Source organism: Cherax quadricarinatus, unplaced genomic scaffold (assembly GCF_038502225.1).
Source record: "Cherax quadricarinatus isolate ZL_2023a unplaced genomic scaffold, ASM3850222v1 Contig477, whole genome shotgun sequence".
Taxonomy (NCBI): Eukaryota; Metazoa; Arthropoda; class Malacostraca; order Decapoda; family Parastacidae; genus Cherax; species Cherax quadricarinatus.
In genome coordinates this window covers 104295-121896 of record NW_027195503.1, presented here as the reverse complement: position 1 = coordinate 121896, position 17602 = coordinate 104295, and the positions used below count along the sequence as shown (strand labels likewise).

The 17602-nt window shown below is 44.4% G+C and overlaps 1 non-coding gene across 1 annotated transcript; it reads left to right on the top strand.

Moving 5' to 3' along the window:
- Positions 1-951: 951 nt before the first annotated feature.
- LOC128705639 (U6 spliceosomal RNA) lies at positions 952-1058 on the top strand. Its single transcript, XR_008409739.2, has one exon. It is a non-coding gene; the product is annotated as a U6 spliceosomal RNA (small nuclear RNA).
- Positions 1059-17602: the final 16544 nt, after the last annotated feature.

Genomic DNA, 17602 nt, shown 5'->3' with positions numbered 1-17602 from the left:
CTCTAGACCATCTCTCAAATGCAATTTCTTTCTCACGAGCAAACTCTACGCAAGTTTGATCTTGCCGTCGTTGTAATGTACGAAATGCACGTTGATAACTTACAGGCAACAAGTTATATGTCTCTAGAATAGTTTGTTTGACAGCGTCATAACTAATGTACTTGGAAAATGGTAAAGCAGCAGTACAAGATTGAGCTCTTCCTGTCAAAGCTGTGTGCAACAAGGTAGCCCAGTGCTTACGTGGCCAGTTCATAACACGTGCCTGGTTCTCAAACACATCAAAATAGGTGTCTAAGTCACTTTCAAAAAACTTAGGAACCATAGATGCAGCTTTCTGCACATTAAATGTGTCCTGTGATCTATCAGTCTGTTGTCTTCCCAGACGAAACATTTTCTCTCTGAAAATCTTCTTTGTTCAATTTCCTGTGTGCCTCTATTTGTGCAGTCTGCAACATAATGAGGCGTTCCAACCTCTCAAACTGCTCCTGAGAGATAGGACCAGTGGGTAACGGAGGAGTAAGGAATCTAACGTGGTCTGGGTGGTCCTTAGATCGGACACCTAGTCCAGAGGTCTCTAGAGAGTCTAGATCTGGTCTAGGATAAGTAGATACAGGTGTAGTATTCACAGTACTAGTATGAGACTGAGCCATACTACCAGTTAGGAGGGAAGGTGTGAGCGAGAACTGAGCTACACTAGGCTCAGACACTATGCTCATTTCTGCCTTAGTTGCTCTTTCTTCTACGTCATCAAATAGTCATATTTCCTAATTCTGACACTAGGCTTTCTGAATCTGAATCATAATCAGAGATCTCTGTATGAGAAGGAAACAATATATCTTTATTTAATGCTCTGACAGTTTCTGCAGTGTAATTCCTGTTATACGTCACACCGAGATATTTGGCTACTTGCCAACACGTCTGAAGTTTTAATGTACTTAACTCAGACAAAGTGTACTTGCTTCGGCAGTACATATACTAAAACTGGAAAGATACAGAGAAGATTAGCATGGCCCCTGCGCAAGGATGACTCGCAAAATCGTGAAGCGTTCCACATTTTTGTCATTCGCTGCCTGACCACGGTTGAGTGCGGTTGTGCTCTGCACCCCTCTGCTGTTTTCAGGTGAGCTACCTAGTACCTACATGGCACAGAGCATGAGGCGGCGCATAAATACCATCGGCATAGAACTGCTTCGTGGGGCAATTTCACCTACTTCAGCGCAGGTGTTACTCCCGACCATCATCAGGGAGACGTATGGGATCCAGGACGATGAAGTTTATGGCATTGCCCTGAATGGTGCATATAGGATTTTCGTTAAACTGAATTCCACCAGTGAGTTAACCACTGGACCACTGGCTGGCACACTGACCATTGTGTTAACCACTGGACTACTGGCTTGCACACTGACCAGTGTGTTAGCCACTGGATCATTGACTGGCACACTGACCAGCGTGTTAACCACTGGACCACTGGCTGGCACACTGACCAGTGTGTTAACCACTGGACCACTGGCTGGCACACTGACCAGTGTGTTAACCACTGGACCACTGGCTGGCACACTGACCATTGTGTTAACCACTGGACCACTGGCTGGCACACTAACCATTGTGTTAACCACTGGACCACTGGCTGGCACACTGACCATTGTGTTAACCACTGGACCACTGGCTGGCACACTGACCTGTGAGTTAACCACTGAACCCCTGGCTGGCACATTGACCATTGTGTTAGCCACTGGACCACTGGCTGGCACACTGACCTGTGTGTTAACCACTGGACCACTGGCTGGCACACTGACCTGTGAGTTAACCACTGGACCACTGGCTGGCACACTGACCATTGTGTTAACCACTGGACCACTGGCTGCCACACTGACCTGTGAGTTAACCACTGAACCACTGGCTGGCACATTGACCGTTGTGTTAGCCACTGGACCACTGGCTGGCACACTGACCTGTGTGTTAACCACTGCACCACTGGCTGGCACACTGACCTGTTAGTTAACCACAGGACCACTTGCTGGCACACTGACCTGTGAGTTAAACACTGGACCACTGGCTGGCACACTGACCTGTGAGTTAACCACTGGACCACTGGCTGGCACACTGACCTGTGAGTTAACCACTGGAACAATGGCTGGCACACTGACCTGTGAGTTAACCACTGGACCACTGGCTGGCACACTGGCCTGTGTGTTAACCAGTGGACCACTAGCTGGCACACTGACCTGTGTGTTAACCACTGAACCACTGGCTGGCACACTGACCTGTGTGTTAACCACTGGACCACTGGCTGGCACACTGACCTGTGAGTTAACCACTGGACCACTGGCTGGCACACTGACCATTGTGTTAACCACAGGACCACTGGCTGCCACACTGACCTGTGAGTTAACCACTGAACCACTGGCTGGCACATTGACCGTTGTGTTAGCCACTGGACCACTGGCTTTCACACTGACCTGTTAGTTAACCACAGGACCACTTGCTGGCACACTGACCTGTGAGTTAAACACCGGACCACTGGCTGGCACACTGACCTGTGAGTTAACCACTGGACCACTGGCTGGCACACTGACCTGTGAGTTAACCACTGGAACAATGGCTGGCACACTGACCTGTGAGTTAACCAGTGGACCACTGGCTGGCACACTGGCCTGTGTGTTAACCAGTGGACCACTAGCTGGCACACTGACCTGTGTGTTAACCACTGAACCACTGGCTGGCACACTGACCTGTGTGTTAACCACTGGACCACTGGCTGGCAAACTTACCTGAGTGTTAACCACTGGACCACTGGCTGGCACACTGACCAGTGTGTTAACCACTCGACCACTAGCTGGCACACTGACCAGTGTGTTAACCACTGGGCCACTGGCTGGCACACGTTCTGTAATTTGCTTATGTTGCAACCCCTGAATGGGTTGCAATATATATAATGTATATTATGATTATGAATATAATGTATATATATAATTATTACCTTTTCATATAATTTTATATTGCTTATATTTCCGATAATAGCTAAATCGTAAATATATTGCTTTATATTATTATTATTTGACTCAGCTAAATTTTGTGAGGAAGGATGTAACATATTATGTGCTCAGTTCAAGTCTTGATTGTCTAACTACTGTAATTATCGCTTGTGGCTCGTTAGACTGCCGGCTTCTCGTTGTTGCTGGGCAGCAACCCACGGAGCTATCACGTGATCGAGGGGGGCGGTGTCCTCACCTCGCCTGAAGTATTCAGTCTGGTCTAGACTCTCTTGGTGGTTGGACAGATTGTCTGTCTCATTATTCTTGTTAGTTCTGTAGAACTCTGTTTACAGAACATTCTATAGACTTAGTGATTTTCGACGTTGTACTGAGGTTGTGTGTCGCATAGACACTCTGAGTAACTCAGGTACTGAGCTGTAACTTCTCATTTAACTTGTACTGGTAACTGTGTATTATCACAATCGGGGATTTTCTTATGCTGAACTTAGATTCAGTAGTATGGGAGTTTTGTGACTTTTGTGGAGGATCTGCAGATGGTCCCTACTTAGTGTCATTATATTATCTCCTTGTTCCTGATTCTGTGTCGCAGTTGCTTGTTGTATTGCTATTGGGCTTAGCATTCTTTTTATTGTTCAAGCAGACTGTTCTGGTTGCCAGTCGGTCAAGAAGTTAGTTTATTTGATGACTTTGTCAGTCACTTGCTTAAGTCTAGTCGAGTCTTGAGACATAACAAACTACTTAGAGCACTTACACACATACATACTTACTTGTACATATTTGTAATATCTTATTAAATGTTAATGTACCAGACAGTACTTAAGAATTATAAATGTGATATTTGCTTTCAGTACAATAATATTGTACTCGAGAGAAGTGATATTATTTTGATACTGAGATTAATTTAATTTAATTTAATTTGATAATATACCTCTAGACTTAATAAATTTATTAAATTTTAATTTCTCTAGTTAGTAGCCTACCAGTTGTAATCCTGAAGCACTATTGAATCATCCTGAATTCTAATGGATAATTGGACAAGGATACTGACTACTTGTTACGAAAACCCAGTAACAGGCTGGATGCTAGAAGGGCAGTCCTTTCTAGTATTCACTGGAGATCTCTAAACTTTTAGAATCGGGTTTTTTGTAACAAATGGGGGCCTGTCCGGGATTCTCTTGATCCAAGGTGTTGGAGAAATTGTCCAGTTTGACATACTAGTAACTCTATGGTCAAATACTTTGATTACTTTCCTAATCTGAAGACATTGAGTTTAGTCTTGTACAATATACGAGGTGGATGTATGTACCTGACTGAGCCTCTTGATCCAAGGAAATGGAAATACTATTTATGAATTCTAACTCTAAGACAACCAACATTAAAATTCCTATTAGGATTATAGTTTCCCATAATCACTCTCTCGTAGTACAATTATTTTCGTGATGTATGCCATAGTGAAACAGTTAATTGATACTCTGACTTTGTCAGGTACACTTTGTCTGAGTTAAGTACATTAAAACTTCAGACGAGTTGGCGAGTAGCCAAAAATCTCGGTGTGACGTATAACAGGAATTATACCACAGAAACTGTCAGAGCATTAATTAAAGATATATTGTTTCTTGCTCATATAGAGATGTCTGATTATGATTCAGATTCAGAAAGCCTAGTGTCACAATTAGGAAGTATGACTCTATTTGATGATGAAGAAAGAGCAACTAAGGCAGAAGTGAGCCGAGTGTCTGAGCCTTCCCTCCTAACTGTTAGTATGACACAGCCTAACGCTAGTACTGTGTATGCTACACCTGTATCTACTTATCCTAGACCAGATCTAGACTCTCTAGAGATGGCTGGATGAAGTGTCCGACCTAAGGACAGTCCAGAAAGACATGTTAATTTCCCTACTCCTCCATTACCCACTGGTCCTATCTCTCAGGAACAGTTTGAGAGGTTGGAACGCCTCATTATGTTGCAGACTGCACAAATAGAGGCACAGAGGAAATTGAACGAAGAAGATTTCCAAAGAGAAAATGTTCGTCTGAGAAGACAACAGACTTATAGATCACAGGACACATTTAATGTGCAGAAAGCTTCATCCATGGTTCCTAAGTTTTTTGAAAGTGACTTAGACACCTATTTTGATGTGTTAGAGAACCAGGCACGTGCTATGAACTGGCAACGTAAGCACTGGGATACCTTGTTGCACACAGCTTTGACAGGAAGAGCTCAAACTTGTACTGCTGCTTTACCATTTGCCAAGTACATTAGTTATGATGCTGTCAAGCTAACTATTCTAGAGACATATAACTTGTTGCCTGTAAGTTATCAACGTGCATACGTTACAACGACGGCAAGATCAAACTTGTGTAGAGTTTGCTCGTGAGAAAAAAGTTGCATTTGAGAGGTGGTGTAGGTCTGCCAAGTGTAACAACTACGACAGCCTTGTTCAGTTGTTACTACATGAAGAGTTTAACAACTGTATGTCTGCTGGCATACAAGAATATCTGATCGATCATACTACCTCCGATATTTTGGAAACTGCAGCATTAGCAGGCAATTACGAGATTTCTCAAAAACTTGTACATATTAAAATACACAGAAACAAGGTACCCAAAAGTTGTCCTAGAAGTTGGCAACCTAAATCAGCTGCTCATTGCCGGCCTGATGTACCTGCTACTGTAACTTCTCGTACCTTTACCAGGAAAACTCACAATCCTGAATCTGTCTCTGTGGCTAGACAGAAATCTGATATCGAGAACAAGAAAGTTATTTGTATCTATTGTAACAGAAAAGGACATGCTAGAGAGTATTGCTATAAGTTAGAAAGAGATACGAGAAGCAGTCGTGCGGCTGGCGCCCCCACTCAAGTCGTATCTTCTTCCGAGCAACAAAGGCACCAAAATCCTAGTAATACCTCTGCTCCTAATGTTTTAGATAATGTTACTCAGGATAGATGACTAGCGTCAGAAAGTGTATCTGACGAAAAGATTCGTTCAGCGATGAGTCCTTACTTTTCAAGAGGTAGAATAGGATTTGACGAATCACATCTAACTGAGATAATTACTTTCAGAGACACTGGCAGTTATGTTACATTATTAAGAGAAGATGTACTGCCCATAACTGACGATACCTATTGCAAGATAGATGTATTGTTAGAAGCCTATGGAGGGGCTGTTATAAAAGTGCCTCTGCACAAAGTTTATATTAAAACAAGCTATTATACTGGTTATATTTCAGTGGGTATAGCCAGTGGTGTATTTCCCATTAGGTCAGTGGACTTGTTGATAGGGAACGATATCCTTCATGCTTGTATATGTAAAGAACCACTTGTGATTGATAATACAACTGATGATAATTATGCCATTGAAGCTTGTAGAGAGAAACCTATTTTATTTCCTCTCAGCGCAATTACTAGAGCTATGTCAAAGATTCAACAACCTTCCTTGTCTCCTGTTGAGTTAGTGGATGACAATGATTTGGGATTGAATATGTTGTTTAGTGACGCTCTGCTCCCCGGATCATTAACACTGACTCTCCCCGGTCAGTAACCTAGTCAGGACACATCTGACGTTAAATTTCTTACTCATGATGATTTAATCAAGGATCAGTTTGTTGATCAGTCACTGGAAAGACTGAGAGATATAGCAGTTACTGAGAGTGAAGCAACGGATCTTGATAATTGTTACTATTATAGTAACGGTGTACTGATGGAGAAAAATACATGTAAGTTGTCAGCTGATAGTGTTTCCACCACTGTCAAGCATCTTGTAGTGTTACCAGTTACATTTCGTGAACAAGCCATTGATTTTGCTCACAATAGTCCCATAGGAGGACATTTGGGTGTCAAGGAAACACTCGGTAAACTGACAAAACATTTTACTTGGCCAAAGATGAAGGAAACAGTAGCTGATCATGTGCGACGTTGCAAAGTGTGTCAAGTGACAGGCAAGCCAGCACATACACCTCCACCTACACCTCTCGCTGTGTTCATTAGTAGCAAAGTTCAGTTCATCTGGACTAGTGATTGTTCAGATTTGTTCAAAAGGTTGAAGCATCTGCTTTCCTCTGTTCTTGTGAAGAGTCCTAATTTCAATCTTCCTTTTTTACATATAGATGCGAGTGTTATGCAGTGGGTGCTGTGCTGCTCCAACAGTCAACATCCACTGATATTCTCCATCATATATGTTACTATTCATCTAAACTTAAACGACACCAGAAAAAATTATGCCACTATTGAGAAAGAGGCTCTAGCTCTTGTGGTGTCCTTGGAACATTTTGACGTGTATTTGGGCACTTCCCCATTTAAAATTAATGTTTTTTCAGACCATAATCCACTCACTTATATTAACACTATGAAAAGTAAAAATGCTAGGATCATGAGGTGGGCCCTCAGAATCCAACCTTATTCTATTAGTATAAAACACATAAGTGGTCATTGTAATGTAATTGCTGAAGCTCTGTCACGTCCATAATAATTATCAGTTACATTAAATTAACGTAATTTTAATGCCCAGATACCTTTTGTTACTTGCTATGTCAAATTCAGTAAAGTAACTTAATCCCTCCACCCCATATTGACTATGTATACTCATGTCTAATTATTATATTTATATATTCACAGTAGTGTTGTGTATAAGGAGGAGACATAAGCTGAGTGATGAGTGGGTAGTCTTGTGTGGGCGATGTTACTTCGTGTGGCGCAACACTGTCCTGCCGCAGACCCCCCCCTCACTACACACCTTAAGCTGTTTCATACTCAGATGTCCATACTGCATAGCATTCCACAACCACTACTTAAAAGTGGAATGCAGTCTCCTCTACTATGATCGAGCCTCATCGTGCTGTACTTGTATACGCTATCCTGTCTCTACACTGATGTACATAACCACGAGTATGTGGAGATACGATACTGTGTGCTGCCCTAGTACTAGGGGCATATCTTAGTGTGCAGACGCTCTGAAATTGTAGAAGTGCTTGGCGCAAGAGAGACTCTGATTAATGTTTATATTAAATTGTATTGATATGAGTAATCGGTAATAATGTGAAAGACATTAATGCAACTCCTAGTGCGACCGTTTGTCGTGTTGGGGGGGGTGTTGCAACCCCTGAATGGGTTGCAATATATATAATGTATATTATGATTATGAATATAATGTATATATATAATTATTACCTTTTCATATAATTTTATATTGCTTATATTTCCGATAATAGCTAAATCGTAAATATATTGCTTTATATTATTATTATTTGACTTAGCTAAATTTTGTGAGGTAGGATGTAACATATTATGTGCTCAGTTCAAGTCTTGATTGTCTAACTACTGTAATTATCACATGTGGCTCGTTAGACTGCCGGCTTCTCGTTGTTGCTGGGCAGCAACCCACGGAGCTATCACGTGATCGAGGGGGGGTGTCCTCACCTCGCCTGAAGTGTTCAGTCTGGTCTAGACTCTCTTGGTGGTTGGACAGATTGTCTGTCTCATTATTCTTGTTAGTTCTGTAGAACTCTGTTCACAGAACATTGTATAGACTTAGTGATTTTCGACGTTGTACTGAGGTTGTGTGTCACATAGACACTGAGTAACTCAGGTCCTGAGCTGTAACTTCTCACTTAACTTGTACTGGTATCTGTGTATTATCACAGTCGGGGATTTTCTTATGCTGAACTTAGATTCAGTAGTATGGGAGTTTTGTGACTTTTGTGGAGGATCTGCAGATGGTCCCTACTTAGTGTCGTTATATTATCTCCTTGTTCCTGATTCTGTGTCGCAGTTGCTTGTTGTATTGCTATTGGGTTTAGCATTCTTTTTATTGTTCAAGCAGACTGTTCTGGTTGCCAGTCGGTCAAGAAGTTAGTTTATTTGATGACTTTGTCAGTCACTTGTTTAAGTCTAGTCGAGTCTTGAGACATAACAAACTACTTAGAGCACTTACACACATACATACTTACTTGTACATATTTGTAATATCTTATTAAATGTTAATGTACCAGACGGTACTTAAGAATTATAAATGTGATATGTGCTTTCAGCACAATAATATTGTACTCGAGAGAAGTGATATTATTTTGATACTGTGATTAATTTAATTTAATTTAATTTGATAATATACCTCTAGACTTAATAAATTTATTAAATTTTAATTTCTCTAGTTAGTAGCCTACCAGTTGTAATCCTGAAGCACTATTGAATCATCCTGAACTCTAATGGATAATTGGGCAAGGATACTGACTAATTGTTACGAAAACCCAGTAACAGGCTGGATGCTAGAAGGGCAGTCCTTTCTAGTATTTACTGGAGATCTCTAAGCTTTTAGAATCGCGTTTTTTTGTAACAGCTTACCATCGTATTTTTCTGTTTCTTGAGTCATGAATTTGAAGTGAGGATTTTCCAAAATCCTTTAGTTGACCTTTTAATGAATTTAGTATCAGAATAAAGGCCAGACACAAGCTTCTACTCTCATGGTCTCGTCTTCTGTGTCAAGTTCATAATACAATACTGACAGGTCGACCTGGAAACCTCCATCACTGAAACCTTGGAAGATTGGAAACCTGCATGACTAGAAACCTGGAAACCTGCATGACTAGAAACCTGTAAACCTGCACCACTGAAACCGTGGAAGATTGGAAACCTGCAGGAATATAAACCTGGAAACTTGTATAACTAGAAGCCTGGAAAGCTTCACGACTAGAAACCTGGAAACCTACACGACTGGAAACCGGTTCGACTGAAAACCTAGCAGTGTGAACTTGGGCTTTATATTTTCCTTGTAGGAACCACATATTGCAGGCTCTAATGATGTCTCTGATAGTGGAAGATATGATGCTGTTGGGGTGACTGAGTTTACTTCTTTGAAGAAGTTTACCAACGTTTTCAGGATTAGTGGAGATGGAAGCTACTATGACCTGGTTTTTGAGTTTATCTGTCGTGGAAAAGTTTAGGATTAAATCTTAGTGTCATTGCTTCAGTAGTCGTAATGAAATGATTGCAAACAGTTTCGTGAGTCATGATGACGGCTTTGAGGGGACTTGAGCTAGAGTTTGTCACGGCCACGCTAGCTGGAGATTCGTCTGTAAAAACTTGCATTTGTGGACACAGTGGTGCCTATGCTAACCTTCTTATGGAGTAGAAATATACCTAGTTGGATGAATCTTATTGTATCCAGCTGACCCAGTGGCTAACGCGTCGGTCTGGAGTTTTACGACTCTCAAACCGCGGGTTCAATCCCCACCCGTGGTATGGTTTGCTTCAGTAGTCTTGTGTGAAAGTTTTAGGTGTGTGTAGCTTGGAGAGGATTTCGGTAATGTTAATAATAATAATATCTCTATTTCTACAAGTACATGTACAAGGTATACAGACCATAGCTGACATTAATGACATACTACTATATAGAAAGTTGAAAGCTTAGACACCTGTGCAACATCTGGTTAGCTTTATTGTAGACGTTTCGCCATCCAGTGGCTTTATCAACACAGATTCTTGGACATAATTAGAAAACAGAAGGACTGTATACTAAAGATGAGGTAATCAGTCCCTCAGCCTTGGAGGTGGTGTTCACAGCACTGTGGTTGTAGAGATTCTGAAGCACAGGTAAGGAGACTGGCGATTATATAGGCGTCAATGAATAGGGACGTGTAGCAGACGAGGGCATAGTCACTGGTAGGCGGGATTCCCCAGTGGAAGTAGGTCCTACCTAAATTGATGGGTTAGTTGCAGTAGCCGTGAAGAAGGTCATGTAGATGTCCTCTGAACCAAGATACCATGATGTTGTAGTGCCTGACAAGTTGTGCAAGACAGGTATACACTTCTGACAATAAGCGCCAGTGCCTATGCTAACCTTCCTATGGTGTAAATATACCTAGTTGGATGAATCTTAGTGTAGCCACCTGGCCCAGTGGCTAGCGCGTCGGTCTGGAGTTTTGTGACTCTCTGATCACTGGTTCTAACCCCACCCGAGGTATGGTTTATTAATACATAGCATTAGAAATTTTCAGTATGAAAAAAGATTGAAGACCCTTAAATCACATACACTTGTAAGACGAAGAATAAGAGTATAAGTGGAAGATGGGTATTAACAAAGGGATATAAATAAGGTCTTGGCGATATCTCTCCAAGAGAGAACCAGCAAAAATGGATTCAAGTTAAAAAAGTTTAGATTTAGAAAGGATATAAGAAAGCAATGATTTTGAAATAGGGTAGTTGATGAGTAAATAAATTCATCAAAACTTATTGATTGGGTAGCCTTGGAGGAACAAATATTCTGTTAGTGTGAAGGACTTCTATATGTCAACAGACCTGCTGTTTGTATGGGTCAACAGACCTGCTGTTTGTATGGGTCAACAGACCTGCTGTTTGTATGAACAAACAGCCTGGCTCTTTATATGGACCAACAGGCATGCTCTTTGCATGAGCCAACAGGCCTGCTGTTTGTATGGACCAACAAGCTTGCTGTTTGTATGCACCAAGAGGCCTGCTGTTTGCATTGGCCAACAGGCATACTGTTTGTATGGACCAACAGGCTAGCTGTTTGTATGGGCCAACAGGTCTGCTGTTTGTATGGACCAACAGGCCTGTTGTTTGTTTGGGCCAACATGCCTGTCGTTTGTATAAACCAACAAGCCTACTGTTTGTAAGGGCCAACAGGTCTCCTGTTTGTACTGGCAACAAAGCCTGCTGTTTGTATGGGCCACCAGACCTGCTGTTTGTATGGACCAACACGCCTGCTGTTTGTATGGGATAACAGGACTGCTGTTTGTACAGACCACCAGATCTGCTGTTTGTATGGCCCAACAGGCCTGATGTTTGCATGGGCCAACAGGCCTGATGTTTGTATGGGCCAACAGGCCAGCTGTTTGCATGGACCAACAGGCTTGCTGTTTGTATGAAGCAACAGGCCTGTTGTTTGTATGAGACAACATGCCTGCTGTTTGTATGGACCAACAGGCTTGCTGTTTGTATGGGACAACAGCCTTGCTGTTCGTATGAACCAACAGGCCAGCTGTTTGTATGGACCACCAGACTGTTGTTTGTATAGGCTAACAGGCCTGCTGTTTGTTTGGGCCAACAGTCCTGTTGTTTGTGTGGGCCAACAGGACTGTTGTTTCTATGGGCAAACAGGCCTGCTGTTTGTTTGGTTTAGAACGCCTACTGTTTGTATGGACCAACAGGCCTGCTGTTTGTTTGGTCTAGAAGGCCTGCTGTTCGTATGGACCATCAGGCCTGCTGTTTGTATGGGCAAAAAGGACTGCTGTTTGTATGGACCAACAGATCTGTTGTTTGTATGGGCAAAAAAAACTGCTGTTTGTATGGGCCAACAGACCTGCTGTTTGTATGGACCAACAGGCCTGCTGTTTGTATGGACCAACAGGCCTGCTGTTTGTATGGACCAGCAGGTCTGCTCTTTGTATAGGCCAAAAGGTCTGCTCTTTGTATGGGCCACCAGGCCTGCTGTTTGTATGGGCCAACTGGCCTGCTGTATGGGCCAACAGATCTGCTCTTTGTATGGGCCAAAAGGTCTGCTCTTTGTATGGGCCAACAGGTCTGCTGTTTGTATGGACCAACAGGCCTGCAGTTTGTATGGACCAACAGGCCTGCTGCTTGTATGGACCAACAGGCCTGCAGCTTGTATGGACCAATAGGCCTGCTGTTTGCATGGACCCAGAGGCCTGCAGTTTGTATGGACCAATAGGCCTGCTGTTTGTATTGGCCAACAGGCCTGCTGTTTGTATGGACCAACACGCCTTCTGTTTGTATGTGCCAACAGGCTTGCTGTTTGTATGGGCCAACAGGCCTAATGTTTGTATGGGCCAAAAGACCTGCTGTTTGTATGGGCCAACAGGCCTGATGTTTGTATGGGCCAACAGGCCTGATGTTTGCATGGGCCAACAGGCCTGCTGTTTGTATTGGCCAACAGGCCTGCTGTTTGCACGGACCAACATGCTTGCTGTTTGCATGGGCTAACAGGACTGCTGTTTGTATGGACCACCAGATCTGCTGTTTGTATGGCCCAACAGGCCTGATATTTGCATGGGCCAACAGGCCTGATATTTGTATGGGCCAACAGGCCTGTTGTTTGTATGAGCCAACAGGCCTGATGTTTGTATGGGCCAACATGCCTGCCGTTTGCATTGGCCAACAGGCCTGCTGTTTGCATGGACCAACAGGCTTGCTGTTTGCATGGACCAACAGGCCTGTTGTTTGTATGAGACAACAGGCCTGCTGTTTGCATGGACCAACAGGCTTGCTGTTTGTATGGGTCAACAGGCCTGCTGTTTGTATGGACCAACAGGCCAGCTGTTTGCATTGACCACCGGCCTGTTGTTTGTATTGGCTAACAGGCCTGCTGTTTGTATGGGCCAACAGTCCTGTTGTTTGTGTGGGTCAACAGGACTGTTGTTTCTTTGGGCAAACAGGCCTGCTGTTTGTTTGGTCTATAAGGCCTGCTGTTTGTATGGACCTTCAGGCCTGTTGTTTGCATGGGCAAAAATGACTGCTGTTTGTATGGGCCAACAGACTTGCTGTTTGTATGGGAAAAAAGGACTGCTGTTTGTATGGGCCAACATGTCTGCTCTTTGTATAGGCCAACAGGTCTGCTTTTTGAATGGGCCAACAGGCCTGATGTTTGAAGGGGCTAACAGGTCTCCTATTTCTATTGGCCACCAAACCTGCTGTTTGTATGGACCAACAGGCTTGCTCTTTGTATGGACCAACAGGCCTGCTGTTTGCATGGACCAACAGGCTTGCTCTTTGTTTGGGCCAACAGGCCTGCTGTTTGTATGGGCTAACAGGTCTCCTGTTTCTATTGGCCACCAAGCCTGCTGTTTGTATGGACCATCAAGCCTGTTGTTTGCATGGGCTAACAGGCCTGCTGTTTGCATGGGCCAACAGTCCTGTTGTTTGTGTCGGCCAACAGGACTGCTGTTTCTATGGGCAAACAGGCCGGCTGTTTGTTTGGGCTACAAGACCTGTTGTTTGTATGGACCAACAGGTCTGCTGTTTGTATGGCCCAACAGGTCTGCTGTTCCTGTGGCCAACAGGACTGTTGTTTCTATAGGCAAACAGGCCGGCTGCTCGTTTGTTCTAGGAGGCCAGTTGTTTGTATGGAGCAACAGGTCTGCTCTTTGTATGGACCAACAGGCCTGCTGTTTGTTTGGTCTATAAGGCCTTCTGTTTGTATGGACCAACAGGCCTGCTGTTTGTATGGGCAAAGAGGGCTGCTGTTTGTATGGGCCAACAGGTCTGCTTTTTGTATGGGCCAACAGACCTGCTGTTTGTATGGGCAAAAATGACAGCTGTTTGTATGGGCCAACAGGCCTACTGTTTGCATGGATCAACAGGTCTGCTCTTTGTATGGGCCAAAAGGTAGTCTCTTTGTATGGGCCAACAGGCCTGCTGTTTGTATAGGCGAACAGGTCTGCTCTTTGTATGGGCCAAAAGGTCTGTTGTTTGTATGGGCAAAAAATGCCTGCTGTTTGCATGCACCAACAGGCCTGCTGTTTGTATGGGCCAACATGTACGCTGTTTGCATGGGCCAACAGCTCTACTGTTTGTTTTTTGCAAACAGACCTGCTGTTTGCATGGGTCAAATAGCCTGCTGTTTGTTTGCGCTAAAAGGCCTTCTGTTGGGAACGACCAAAGAGCCTGCTGTGTGTATGGACCAACAGGCCTGCTGTTTGTATGGACCAACAGGCCTGCTGTTTGTATGGGCCAAGAGGCCTGCTGTTTGTATGGGCCAACAGACCTGCTGTTTGTATGGGCAAAAATGACAGCTGTTTGTATGGGCCAACAGGCCTACTGTTTGTATGGATCAACAGGCCTGCTGTTTGCATGGGCCAACAGGTCTGATCTTTGTATGGGCCAAAAGGTAGTCTCTTTGTATGGGCCAACAGGCCTGCTGTTTTTATAGGCCAACAGGTCTGCTCTTTGTATGGGCCAACAGGCCTGCTGTTTGTATGGATCAACAGGCCTGCTGTTTGTATGGGTCAACAGGCCTGCTGTTTGTATGGGCCAACAGGCCAGCTGTTTGTATGGACCAACAGGCATGGACCAACAGGCCTGCACGCTGTTTGTATGGGCCAACAGGTCTACTGTTTGTATGGACCAACAGGCCTGCTGCTTGTATGGCAAACAGACCTGCTGTTTGTATGGGTCAAATAGGCCTGCTGTTTGTATGGACCAACAGGACTGCAGTTTGTATGGACCAATAGGCCTGCTGTTTGTATGGACCAACAGGCCTGCTGTTTGTATGGACCAACAGGCCTGCAGTTTGTATGGACCAATAGGCCTGCTGTTTGTATGGACCAACAGGCCTGCTGTTTGTATGGACCAACAGGCCTGCTGTTTGTATGGACCAACAGGCCTGATGTTTGTATGGGCCAAAAGACCTGCTGTTTGTATGGGCCAACAGGCCTGCTGTTTGTATGGGCCAACAGGCCTGATGTTTGTATGGACCAACACGCCTGCTGTTTGTATGGGCTAACAGGACTGCTGTTTGTATGGACCACCAGATCTGCTGTTTGTATGGCCCAACAGGCCTGATGTTTGTATGGAAAAACAAGCCTGATATTTGTGTGGGCCAACATTCCTGTTGTTTGTATGAGCCAACAGGCCTGATGTTTGTATGGGCCAACACGCCTGCTGTTTGTATTGGCCAACAGGCCTGCTGTTTGCATGGACCAACAGGCTTGCTGTTTGCATGGGACAACAGGCCTGGATGAAACAACAGGCCTGCTTGTTTGTATGGACAACAGGCCTGCTGTTTGTATGGACCAACAGGCCTGCTGTTTGTATGAGACCTGTTTGCATGGGCCAACAGGCCTGATGTTTGTATGGGCCAACATGCCTTCTGTTTGTATTGGCCAACAGGCCTGCTGTTTGTATGGACCAACAGGCTTGCTGTTTGTATACCCCAACAGTCCTAATGTTTGTATGGGCCAACAGGCCTGTTGTTTGTATGAGACAACAGGCCTGCTGTTTGTATGGGTCAACAGGCCTGTTGTTTGTATGGACCAACAGGCCAGCTGTTTGTATGGGCCAACAGTCCTGCTGTTTGTGTTGGCCAACAGGACTGCTGTTTGCCCATTGGCCAACAGGCCTGTTTGTATGGACCAACAGGCCTGTTGTTTGTATGGCCTGGTTTTTTGTAACAGTCCTGACCAACAGGCTTGCTGTTTCTATGGCCTGACCAACAGGCCTGTGTTTGTATGGAGCAAAAGGCTGCTGTTTGTATGGGCCAACAGGCCTGCTGTTTGTTTGGGCTAAAAGGCCTGTTGTTTCTATGGACCAACAGGCCTGCTGTTTGCATGGGCCAACAAGGACTGCTGTTTGTATGGGCAAAAAGGACTGCTGTTTGTATGGACCAACAGATCTGTTGTTTGTATGGGCAAAAAAAACTGCTGTTTGTATGGGCCAACAGGCCTGCTGTTTGTATAGGCAAAGAGGTCTGCTTTTTGTACGGGCCAACAGGCCTGCTGTTTATATGGGCTAACAGGTCTCCTGTTTCTATTAACCACCAAGCCTGCTGTTTGTATGGACCATTTGGCTTGCTGTTGGTATGGACCAACAGGCCTGCTGTTTGCATGGACCAGCAGGCTTGCTGTTTGGTTGGGCCAACAGGCCTGCTGTTTGTATGGGCTAACAGGTCTCCTGTTTCTATTGGCCACCAATCCTGCTGTTTGTATGGACCAACAGACCTGTTGTTTGTATGGGCTAACAGGCCTGCTGTTTGTATGGGCCAACAGTCCTGTTCTTTGAGTGGGCCAACAGGACTGCTGTTTCTATGGGCAAACAGGCCTGCTGTTTGTTCGGTCTAGAAGGCCTACTGTTTGTATGGACCAACAGGCCTGCTGTTTGTATGGACAAACAGGCCTGCTGTTTGTATGGACCAACAGGCCTGATGTTTGTATGGGCCAAAAGACCTGCTGTTTGTATGAGCCAACAGGCCTGCTGTTTGTATAGGCCAACAGGCCTGATGTTTGTATGGGCCAACAGGCCTGCTGTTTGTATGGGCCAACAGGCCTGGTGTTTGTATGGGTCAACAGGCCTGCTGTTTGTATGAGCCAACAGGCCTGCTGTTTGTATGGGACAACAGGCCTGGTCTTTGTATGGACCAACAGGCCTGCTGTTTGTATGGACCAACAGGCCTGCTGTTTGTATAGACCACCGGCCTGTTGTTTGTATGGAGTAACTGTCCTGCTGTTTGTATGGGCCCAGAGTTAGTCTCTTTGTATGGGCCAACAGGCCTGCTGTTTGTATAAGCAAGCAGGTCTGCTCTTTGTATGGGCCAACAGGTCTGCTCTTTGTATGGGCCAAAAGGTCTGCTCTTTGCATGGGCCAACAGGTCTGCTGTTTGTATGGGCAAAAAATGCCTGCTGTTTGCATGCACCAAGAGGCCTGCTGTTTGTATGGGCCAACATGTACGCTGTTTGCATGGGCCAACAGCTATTCTGTTTGTTTTTTGCAAACAGACCTGCTGTTTGCATGGGTAAAATAGCCTGCTGTTTGTTTGCGCTAAAAGGCCTTCTGTTGGGAACGACCAACAAGCCCGCTGTGTGTATGGACCAACAGATCTGCTGTTTGTTTGGAGCAACTTACCTGCAGTTTGTATGGACCA